Raw genomic sequence first — 12,166 nt, 5'->3', positions numbered from 1 at the left:
TGCTGTGATCCGTACCTGTTTGTTGGGTGCTAAGATGCCATTTCAGTCCCTTCACTGAGCACCCTTCATCCTGCCCCACCTCCTTCATGACCCAGGCCTCATCTAGCCTTTAATATGTAGCCTAATCCTTCCTGGGTGTGACCCTCACTGGCAGCCCTGTCAGGTCTGGCCTGGACTCCCCATTCTCCACCCTTCCCTACCATAGAGACCTGGGCCTCCTCCGTGTGTGTGTGTGTGTGTGTGTGTGTGTGTGTGTGTGTGTGTATTTGTGTACTTTATGAAGACTTTGTTGAAGTTCTACACACAATGAGAGCCATAACTCACTAGGAAAAGATTTTAGGGGATGCTTAGATGCAACAGAAAGTTTTTACACACCTAATAAATAATCTGCTGGGGTTTTGCAGAGGATGGAAATCAAGGCCCCTGAGATCTGCGGTTTTAGGATTCCCTATCCCTACCCCCACCTCCTTTTCTTAAACACAGGACATTTTCTGGGTTTCAGGCTAGACACGAGAAGGGGACAGTTTTGCCCCTTACACCTCCATCACTTGGAGATCCAGCCCAGGAATAGCACCAACCTGCTTGGCCCAAAATCCTGGGGAGGTGAAGCCTCTTAGGCAGGAGCCATTGTTTCCTTTCGGAGCGGGGGATGGAGAGATCCCCCGAGAGCCGAGAAGAGAGGGCCCTCGCAGCCCCTGGCCTCTGCTTCCTCTGCTGCTCCCCCAGCCAGACTTCCTGTTGAAACCAAAGGGATGTGTGATCATGATAACAAGTAACCATGCACTTCTGCTGAGTCCATGAAAGCCAGCTGGGCACAGACAAACCTACATGGACACTGGACTGAGAACTGCCCCGACTGGTAATGTTTCAACTATTTTAAAGTTTTTTTTTCCCTTAAATTCCCAGAGTCTATGTGCAGAAGTGGACAAGTCAGAGAGAGATGATATGGACAGGGGCCATTGGCCAACATTCTTGTCTCTTACCTTCTGTGTTTTCTGCTGCTCCTCTTCAATCCTTAATGTTGAAATATTAGCAGGAAGGTGGATTTCTAAAGCCCAAAGCTTTAGGCTTAAGAAAACAGGATGGAGAAATTGCTGCCATCCTTCCCTGGGCCACCAGGTGAGGCTCTGGCACTCATAGAGGTGGGAGTCTGTAGGCACTGATGGGTGATGTGAGGGATGGGGACAGTGTTCCTGTTGGGAAGTCCCCTGAAAGAGAGGACTAGGCTCCATTAAAAATGCCTTTTAAATCATGGACAGTGGACTTTAAAGGAATCCCAGATATGCAGTGGCCGAGTCCCACCTGCAAGGAAGGGAAACTGCCCAGACCACCCCCTGGGATTAAAGGGTCCCAAGCTGGGGGCTTGAAGAGACCTGGGGCTCAGGCTGCTCACAGTATAGTTTCAACTCATTGGGGATAAAGAGTATGAAGGAGCCAGGGATGGGGGTGGGGATGCCGAGGCGATGGTGCCCAGAGAACCTAGTCAGTGTTTGTCAGATTGGTTTTGAGTACATTTAGCATTTGCTCAGCAGCCAACTTAAAAACAAACTTCTGAGTCAAAACCTGATAAGCTGAAAATTGCCTGTGCTTTAAACCAAAGTCACTTTTTGTATCTAAAATTCATTCTGCTGATCCCTAGATAAACTGTGACCGTTTCCCACCTCCTATTCCAAGAGGGTATTTTCTCCACGAACTTAGGATAAGCCAATTAGAGTTTCCTCTTATTTTAGCAAAGTTGACTTCATCTTGGGTAGAAGGGACAGAAAAGGGAGGATAAAGACAAAAAATAGTCCATTATTTATTATTAGTAGTATCATTACTGCAGTTTGTCAGCACTTGAGAATTTATCATGATATCTAAGACATCTTCATGAGGAACCTCATATCCTCATGGTGAAGGATGGAGTAAACAGTAGTAGAGGAAGGGGATTTAGAGCTTGCAGAACATATATATCAAAAGAATTTTGATTAAGATCAGCCTGGGGCAGGTCTCCGGTGGAGTACCATACGGCTCTGTCTTCATTCTTCTCCTACTGAATATTTTTATTAATAAGTTGGATTAGGACTCAGGTGACCTTCTAATAACATCTGTGGATGACTCAAAGCTGGGAAGGAGAAGTCAGAGGATAGAATCAATTGTCAGAAAGATGGATAAAGGCACTGCCCTGGAGGTAGCTATCATCATCCACCTTAAACCAGTGAAGTAAACCGAAGAGCAACACCCAGGGAAGGCCAGCTCTCACTCCCAGGAGGCGCCTCTCTCCCAGGAGGGGCTTCTCAGCAGCCTGACTCTGTTGAATGATCAGTTGATGGGGTAGCCTCCCCTCTAAACTCCTCAAGGGCAAGGCCAGACCTTTGTCCTTCCTGGTGCTTAGCCTGGTGCCCTCTAGGAATGCGATGCCATTCCCTCTGCCCGGCCATCCTTGCTGTTTCATCCCAGTTGGGCCTAGCCTGGGAAAGAGTGTTCCTGACACTCTCTCCTATCTGCAGCCCCGTTTCCTCTCGTGTCCTTTCAATAACCTAAAAAAGCAAAAATTGGAAAATGGACTGCTTCAGCCCCCAAGACCCGGTGTTTCTACGAGTGGCTCCAGTTTAGGAGAAGCTTTTTTTTTTTTTAAATTGAAGTATAGTCAGTTTACAACGTTCCATCAGTTTCTGGTGTACAGCATAATGTTTCAGTCATACATGTACATACATACATTTCTTTTCATGTTCTTTTTCATTATCAGTTACTGTAAGATATTGAATATAGTTCCCTGTGCTATACTGTAGAAATTTGTTGTTTATCTGTTTTTTATATAATGGTATCTTCAAATCTTGAACTTCCAATTTATCCCTTCCCACCCTCTTTCCCACTTGGTAACTATAAGTTTGTTTTCTATGTCTGTGAGTCTGTTTCTGTTTTGTAAATAAGTTCAATTGTGTCATTTTTTTAGATTTCACAAATAAGTAGTATCAATTGGTGTAGTCATACTACATGAGGTAAGCCAGAGAGAGAAGCATTCTTGAAACAGACTGCTTCCCAGAAGGGGTCCTGAGCGAGGGTTGTCAGATAAAACACAGGATGCCCAGTTACATTTGCATTTCTGATAAACAACAAATAATTTTTTGGTATGTCCCATGCGAGGGGTGAGACATGCTTATGCCAAAAAATAACTTGCTGCTTCTGTGAAATTCAAATGTAACTGGAGATCAGGTACTATTATTTGCTCTCTCTGGAGGCCCAATCTGAGCTCACCCAAGGTGGGATCAGAAGTGATTATCAGGATCCTCTGGGGAGGCCTGGCCTGGCCCATTTCCAGCCCTAACCACCTCTCACCTAAGGGGAGAATATGTGAGTGGGCTGAGGCTGCTACCCACTCAGGCCCCGTGGAGGACCAGGCCCCCCAGACCACCATACCCACTTCTTCCTTCACGCCTGTGGGCTTCTCAGACCCTAGTCATCTCTGCTGGTCTCTGGCCTGCCCTCCCTTCAGGGCTGAATCTGGCCTCCTTGTGCTAGGAGCTGACATTGGCCCTCTCTGCCTCTAGGGAGCCTAGCTCAGCGCTGAGGCCACCATCTGGAACAAATCTGACACCATGGCCTGTGCATGGCCACCTTACCTGATGACCGTTTACATCTGGCTGTGCTTCCAGCTCGTTCACTCACTTAGCAAATATTTCTGCAGGGCCCACTATATCACAGATATTGTGTTGACTGCATGGGCACTGCGGTAAGCCCAAGAGACCCAAGCCCATCCTCATGGAGCTGACAGTCTAATGGGGTAGATGCTTCTTGGGGATCATGTTGATACATACGGGATTACCAGCAGTGATGGGTGCGATGAAGGGGCAGATGGGGAGCTTTGAGAACAGGCAACCGGAAGCCTGTTCTGGTCCAGGAGTCTCCTTTGAGCTGGGCCTGGAGAGGAGGAGTTACCTAGATGGGGGTGGTGGGGGTTAAGAAGAGCTTTCCAAGCAGAGGGGCAGCCTGGCTGCAGGCTGATGGGGCAGGGGGCAGGGAGTCTGATACTTTCCAAGGCTGAGGGGAGGCCAGTGTGCAGGAACCTTTCCACCCACCTCATCTCATCTGTTCCTATTCTTGCCCAAAGTCACACGCAGGACCAGTTACATGATTTGTGGATCTATTGCAAAATGAAAATGCAGGGCCCCTTTAACAGCATTATTAAGAATTTCAAGATGCCACCCACGGGGTGTTAAACCCAACATGGACTGTTCTGAGCACAGGGCCCTGTGCAATGGCCCAGGTCACACTCCTGAGGAGCTGGTACTGGTCTCATGATTCGTGTGTGTCAGGTCATGGGCAGGATCTGAATCTTCTGCCCACGAAGGTACTTTATAAGGTCAGTTACTGAAGGCCCCAGAGCAAGCCAGATAGGCATCAGCAGGTGGATGTGACTCTTGAGAACTGGTTGATACTTCACCTTCTGGCTGTTTTGCCATCTGTAACAGGGATCATGATACCCTCTGAAAAGGGCTGACAGTGGTCCCCTCAGATATCAGGTCCTAATCCCTGGAACCTGTGAATTCTACCTTATAGAGAAAAATGATCTTTACAGATGTGATTAAATTAGGGATCTTGGGATGGGTGGATCATCCTGGATTATCTGAGTGGGCCCTAAATGCAATCATAAGTGTCCTTAAATGAGAAAGGAGATTTGACACACAGAAGAGAAGGCAATGAGAAGACAGAACAGAGGTTTGAAGACGTTGGCCTTGAATATTAGATGGATGCAGCCACAAGCCAAGGAAAGCCAGCAGCTGCCAGGAGCTGGAAGGGGCCAGGAGCAAATTATCTCTTGGAGCCTCCGGAGGGAGTGAGGGCATGCGGCTCTGCTGTCACCTTGATTTCAGTCCAGTGATACTAATTTTGTATTTCTGCCCTCTGGAGCTGTGAAAAAAAATAAGTTTATATTATTTTAAGCCTAAACCTACAAATCTACTTTCTGTGTCTATCGATTTGTCTCTTCTGGACACTTCATATGAATAGAATCATACACTATTTGGCCTTTCATTCTTGGCTTCTTTTCACTTAGCGCAATGTTTTCAAGGTTCATCCATACTGTGGCATGTATCAGGACTTCACTCTTTTTATTGCCAAATAACAATCTATCATATGAATATACCCTGTTTCGTTTTCAGCTGGTGAACATTTGAGTTGTTTTACTTTTTGGCTATTTTACATAACGCTGCTGTAAACATTTGTGTACAAGTATTTGTGCGGACACATTTTCATCCCTTTTTGATATGTACCTGAGAGTGGAATTGCTGCTGGGGGAACTGCCAGACTGTTTTCCAAAGTGGCTGCGTCATTTTACGATTCCACCAGCCTTGTAAAGATTTCTACATATCATCCTCAACATTTATTATTGTCTGTCTTTTTAATTACAGCTATCCTACTGGGTGTGAAGTGATATTTCATTGTGGTTTTGATTTGCAACTCCGTAATGACTAATAATGTTGAGCATCTTTGCAGGTGCTTATTGGACATTTGTATCTCTTCTTTTGAGAAATGTTTATTCAAGTCCTTTGGCCATTTAAAAAGAAATGGTTATCTTTTTGTTGTTGAGTCATAAGAGTTCTTTAAATATTCTGAATCCTTATCAGATGTATGATTTCCAAATATTTCCTCCCATTCTGTGGATTGCCTTTCAGTTTCTTGCTGGTGTCCTTTGCAACACAACAGTTTTTAATTTCAATGAAGTCCAATTTATCTTTTTTTTTCTTTTGTTGCTTGTGTTTCTGAGAACAGAAGGCACAAATACCTATTGAGTGTTTCACTTCAGTGCCTGGGACATGGTGAGGCTCTTGCCCCTCTTTCCAGACCAATTCCTGGGCCACTTGGGGAAGAAAAGAGCAGACCCCTTGGCCCCTTGGGCCATTGTGCAGCTGACCTGCTGTCAGGGCAGACTCGGCCGTTAGGCCCAGGAGGTGCAGTGCCAGGGGCCACAGTGCTTTTATGGGCCCATGAAAAAAACAAATTTTGGGGTTTTTTTTTCTTTTCTCTTTTTCTTTCTTTCTTTCTCTCTCTCTTTTTTTTTTTTTTTTTTTTTTAAATTTTGGGGAGAGATAGTTTTTTAATTGAGATACCGGAGATTGAACCCAGGACCTCGTGCATGCTAAGCACACGCTCTACCACTGAGCTATACCCTTAAAAAAAACATCGTTTTTTTTTTAATCAAAAGAATTTAAAAGAACTTTTAGGTCAAGTAATTGTGTGTGTGTGTATATATATGTACATATATATGTACACATTGTTTATTTATTTAATATATTCTTATTTATACCAATGCAGTTGTAAATATATATATATATATATATTTTTTTTTTTTTTTTAATGGAGAAAAGGGCCCTCAGCCATGAATCCTGATATAATCCTGCCTTTCTCCTTTCAGTGGAATGGAGGGGGCCCTCCAGCAGAGGAAGGAACAGCACTGTCCCAACCTGCCTCCCTTTTGCACTGCTGCCCACCTTTGCAAGGGGCCAGACTTGGGCCATGAGGACAGGACCTGGGTAAGCACTGAATTAGGGACTTTAAGCCCCTCCCCTTGAGCTCATTAAGACAGCTGATTTGCCAGAACAGCAATTCAGATAGGGCAAGCTGGGGCCCAAAGCAGAACTACAACTATTGTTATTACTCTTACTGTTTTTATTGTTACTGCGTTCTTACTGTGCTCTGCTGGTTAAATGTGCTTTCAAATGCTGCTCTCATTTGCTCTTGATAACAAGCCTGTGAAATGGGTAGAGTGGGCATATTATTCCCATTTTATTGGTGCGGAAAGTGAACCTCAAAACACTTCCGCCATCAGACCGCAGAGAAGGCGCTGAAACCCCAGGCTTCTGGTCTGTGTATTAGTACATGCACTTCTGTTCGGTGACTTTCAAATCTGGCAAATGGAGTATTAGTCCCACTCATAAACTTGCCGGGGTTAATTAGTCAGGACACCAACCCCATCCCACCTCCCACCCCCCGCCATCACAGACGGGTCACATGTCACAGGCTGGGGGAGGTGGCCAATATCTTACTTTCTATCACTGTGGTCATGAAATAGATGGGAGGTTGGTCCTGCCTGGTGCCTGTAGCCCTCTGACATCACTGCTGCCTGCCTCCCCCACCTTTCCTCCTCCACCCACCCCTAGCTTCTCAGAAAAACCACTTCCTGAGGTTTATTCCACTGGGCAGCTTCTTCAGGCAATTAATGGATTGCTGTGATTTGGATTTGTGACATCCCTGGAATTTGAAGGCAGAGGCAGAGCAATAGAAACCACTCTGTGCCCCTTCACCTGCCTTTTGGCTGCGAAGAGGAAGAAGAAGGTAGTGCTGTGGGATAAACAGTGTCCTGGGTGGAGTGTGTTGTGTCTGCTGGGTGCGCCTGGGGTCTCCATCCTTGGCGATGTAGGAGTCAGTTTTCTTGATTAATCACCAAGGAGTTAAAATAGTCATGTGGAACCTTTTTTTTCCTTTCTGATTAAGGAATTCACTAAGAACCAGGGGAAGGAAGGGGGAAGGTATGTGGAAGCCAGACACATATAAAAAGCCACTCAATTTCCTATTTTTAAAAAAGTGAAATAGAAAAAATTCCTTTTGTACATTTTTAACTTTAAATAAGACACTCATGCTTTACAAATAAAGAATAAGGAGCATAGTTATCTTTTCGAAGAATAAAATAATTTACGGAGAATATATGCTTCAGTTCTTATCTCTAAGTTGTTATAGCCAAGGCATAGAGAGGAGGAAGAGGTTTCCATGAGAGCTAGAAGGAGTAGTTTCCCAGGAAAGAGAATGAGAGGGAGACAGACAGGCAGACCCATGGAGAATAGGTGGAGGAGGAAGACTCTCCCATGAGTATCCGCAAGCGCTGTGAAGGACCAGCCCAGTGCTGATCTGGCACTGAGGCCCCAGCACAGGTGGCCCCACTGCAGCACTAGCTGGCTTGGCTGGAGTGGGTACAAGCAGCCATTTCAAATGATTTCCAACCCCCGAGGAGCAGCTTTTATTTTAAAATGCAATTTCTTAATTTGATTTTTAATAGGAATGCATTTACATGATTTATAAACTAAAAAGGACACAGAGGTTTATAATGAAAAGTATACTGAAAACTGTAAAACACTGCTGAGAGAAAGTGAAGAAGACTTAAATAAATGGAGAGATATGCCAGTTCATGGGCCAGATACTCAGTGTTGTCCGTTCTCCCCAAATTGATTTATAGAGTCAATGAAATTCCAGTCAAAATCTCAAAAGGCTTTTTTTTAAATTGAGAAGCTGATTTTAAAATCATATGGAAGGGCAAATAGAATATTCCAAATAACTTTGAAAAGGAAGAAAAATTAGGACGAACGCTACCTGACTTCAATGTATTATAAAGCTACAGAAATTAAAGCTGTGTGGTAGTGTATAAACAAATAGATCAGTGGAACAGAATGGAGTCTCCAGAAATATATACGTCCATATATGTGGACAACTGATTTATCAACAAAGATGCAAAGAGAATTCACTAGACAAAATATAGTCTTTTCAACAAATGATGCTAGAACAACTGGACATCCATATGCAAAAATAAATAAATAAATAAAAAAGATAAGAACAACGTTGATCCATACCTTGCATTGTATTCAAAAGTTAATTTAAAGTAGAGAATAAATCAAAGTGTCAAACCAGGGGGGAGATTGTTTAAGACCTTGGTAGGCAAAGATTTTTTTATATGTGATACCAAAAGACTGATCATAAAAGGAAAAATCGATAAATTGGACTTCATTCTTTAAAATTTAAAACTTCTGATTATCAAAAGACAACTCTTAAGGATCAAAAGACAAACTAGCAGAAAATATTTGCAAATCACATAATTAATAAAGGATTTGTATCCAGAATATATAAATAATTCTAAAAACACAATACTAAGAAAACAACCTAACTAAAAATTGAGCAAAAGATTGTAATAGACACATCAGATGGCAAGCAAACACATAAGAATATGCTCAGTATCATTAGTCACTCGGGAAATGCCAATTAAAACCATTTCCTATTAGACAGCCCTGCACTCCCCAGTAGAATGGCAAAAAATGAAAAGATTGACCTGCCAAGTGTTGGTGAGGGTGTGGAGCAACTAGAACTCTCATACCTTGCTGGTGGGAATGTAAAATGGTGTAATCAGTTTGGCAGTTTTTTAAAATGCTAAATGTACACCTACCATATAGCCCAGGCATTTTATTCCTAGGTACTTATCCAAGAGAAATGAAAATATGTGTCCAGACAAAAGCTTGTTTATAGTAGCTCAATCTATATTAGCTCAAACCTGGAAACAACCCAAATGTCCCTTAGCAGATCAATAAGCAAACTGATATTTTCATGCAATGGAATTACTTGGCAATAAAAGGGAATGAAGTATTGACTATGCTTATTGAAAGAAGATAGGCCAAAACCAAGAACAACAAAAGTACATAATGTATGAGTCCATTTATATGAAATTCTAGAAATGCAAACTAACCCACTATAAGAGAAAGCAGATCAGTGTTTGCATGGGGGATGGTAGGTATGGGGAGATGGGTGCAGGGAGGAAAGGATTACCAAGGGGCACAAAGAAACTTTTCGGGGTGATGTATATATTCATTTTCTTAATTGTGGTCATGTCACGGGGTACACATACATCAAAATTTTTCTAATTGTAACTTAAATATATGCAGTTATTGCATGTTAATTATACCTTGATAAAGCTGTTTAATTTTCAATTTCTTAAAAATTTAAAACGTAATATAAAAAAGAGATAAAAATAGTCACATAACTTAAAAACTAAAAAGTACAAAAAATTTACAATAAACTACTATAAAAAATAGATAAACAACAAGGACCTACTGTATAGCACAAGGAACTATATTCAGTATCTTGTAATAACCTATGATGGAAAAGAATATGAAAAGGAATATATATATATATATAACTGAATCACTTTGCTATAAACCTGAAACATTGTAAATCAACCTTATTTCAATAGTAAAAAGAGTTTGTATCAAAAAAAATTTTACAATGAAAATTCCTACCTGCCCAGGTTCCACCACCCATCCCCCACTACAGATAACTTGCATTGCTATCAGCCTTCCATAAGTAAATGTTTACCTTTACTGACCATAAAATATCCTACTTAATATAGTAAGTAGCAATTCAAACAAAGATTTACATACCCCCAGAGAGTCAGGTAATTCCTCGGAGAGCCTCCTAGTCAGCAGGCAGCACTGAAAGAACACATCGTAATCCTTTTTGCCTGTCTCTAAATTTCAGATACTTTTTCTTATATTATCTATGTGTTCATTCTCTTTACCCATTTTTCTTTTGTATTGTTGATCTTTTTCTTCTTGATTTCTGTGAGCATTTTACATTTAGAGAGGTTAGCTCTTTGTCTATGATGTGAGTTGCAAATATTTTTTCTGGTTTATGTTTTTCTCTTGACTGAAGTTTTTTTGCAAAGCAGAACGTGTATTCGTGCAGTGTAATTTATCAGTCTTTTGTATTATGACATACTTCTGGATTTTAAGTCCTAGTTAAACCAGCCTCTGCCCAAGGCCATGAGGAATTCTTTCATGTTTCCTTCTTGAACTTCTATGATTTAATTTGTACCTTCAGATGATTGGTCCTTTTGGAAATTTATTCTGGTGCATAGAGTAGGTTGTGGGATATAGTTTTTCTGCTTTTCTTTTAAAACATTAACCCTTGGTTTTGAAATAAAGCTTTATTTTCTTCTGCTTTTTAAAAAGTATTAGCATTGTGTATGAAACAATGACTAATTTTTAGTTTACTTTGGAAGTTAGGAGCATGGGTGGGACATTTATCACTAGAGCTTGAATGTCACTTTGAGAAGCAAAAGTTGCTTACACTACAGTATGTAAAAGTTAACCTTTGAAGCCAACATTTATTTTATTACTCATGGTGTTTTCTTTTTTTTCTCTGTCAAATCAAAATTTGGTAGATGGGTGGGGATAATTTCCAGTAGGTTGCCAAAGAAGATAGTTTACAGTGGGGAATGGAAAATACAAAACAAGAAAACAACCAAAGTGAAAAACACAATGGAATAAATTCCTTTATGCATGTATCGCTCTTAACAGCTCTTATCAAAACTTCCACTGAACCATAGATCAGAGAGAGGAATTGTTCTCTAGCTGGAAGCCATCACTTCTCGGTAATTGCCCTGAGGCAGAGAAGGCTTTAGTGTCTGTGGTCCCAGTTCAGATCTGACTTAGCTCTACCATGTGACAGTATTAAAGGGCAGCATTTCAGAAACTGGCACCGTGACCCCAAGGTGATGATAATCTAATCTAGACAATACAGTTAACTTGTCCTCTTTCACTCAATCACCCATTTTACTAATTTTTTTTGATCATCTACTAGGTCCCAGGCACTGTTCCTGCCACCACGGAGCCACCAGTCCACTTGTGGGAGGCACGGCCATTATGGCAGATGGTAGAAAGTGTCTGTCATAGGGCAGACAAGGAAGATGAGGAGCCCAGAGGAAGGGCAGCTCAGTGTGGGGAAGACGGGGGAATTCCAGAGGAGCTGATGCCGAACCGGAGTTATGATGAGGGGGTAGGAATTCGCCAGAAGAGAAGAAGGGGACGGGTACTCCAGGCAGGGGAACAGCATTGGCAAAGGCACAGACATGTGACATGTTCTGGGAACTATAAATTCTAGCAACCAGAATATAGGGGCAAAGACAGAAGTGATGAGAGAGTGGGCTGGAGAGGTAAGCGAGGGCTGCATTGTGAAAGCTGGGAAATTGACTCTCTCTGGAGGGTGATGGGGAGCCATTACAAGGTCTCCCTGATAAACCTGCAATTTTCTGGAAAAGTCAGAGCTCTCTACAGCCTTGGCAGGAGAAGCAGGAGGTCCAGACTCATGCCATGTGACAAGAGCCCCTTTGTGGGGGGCCAGAGGAAAAAGCAGAGAGATTTGGTGAGAGTCTAAGGAGAGAAGCCCTTTGAGGGGAGGTTGGAGAGACGGAGGAACCCTCTTACCCTGCCATGAGAAGGGGCCCTAAATCTGGGCGAGGCAGAAGGAGGGCTGAGAGTGCTGAGTAAATGTCACTGGTACCTTTTTTTTCCCCCATGAAAAAGCTAAACAAAGCAGCTGCGTTCAGTGGCCTCTCAGGAAAGCCAGTCATTTCCTGAGGAGATATTAAGCG

At 42.5% G+C, this 12,166-nt stretch overlaps 1 protein-coding gene across 2 annotated transcripts in view; it reads left to right on the top strand.

The window, feature by feature from the left end:
• Positions 1-6,510, top strand: part of POLG2 (DNA polymerase gamma 2, accessory subunit) — a 68,819-nt gene extending 62,309 nt beyond the window's left edge. The window contains exon 10 of one of the 2 annotated variants that reach the window (XR_012499616.1): positions 6,395-6,510. The gene's annotated coding sequence lies outside the window, so the exon portion shown is untranslated. The remainder of the gene's footprint in view (positions 1-6,394) is intronic. The other variant, XR_012499615.1, reaches the window with a different exon arrangement.
• Positions 6,511-12,166: the final 5,656 nt, after the last annotated feature.

This window comes from Camelus bactrianus, chromosome 16 (assembly GCF_048773025.1).
Source record: "Camelus bactrianus isolate YW-2024 breed Bactrian camel chromosome 16, ASM4877302v1, whole genome shotgun sequence".
NCBI lineage: Eukaryota > Metazoa > Chordata > Mammalia > Artiodactyla > Camelidae > Camelus > Camelus bactrianus.
Note: the sequence above shows the minus strand (reverse complement) of the source record. Positions and strands in the feature narration are given on the sequence as shown.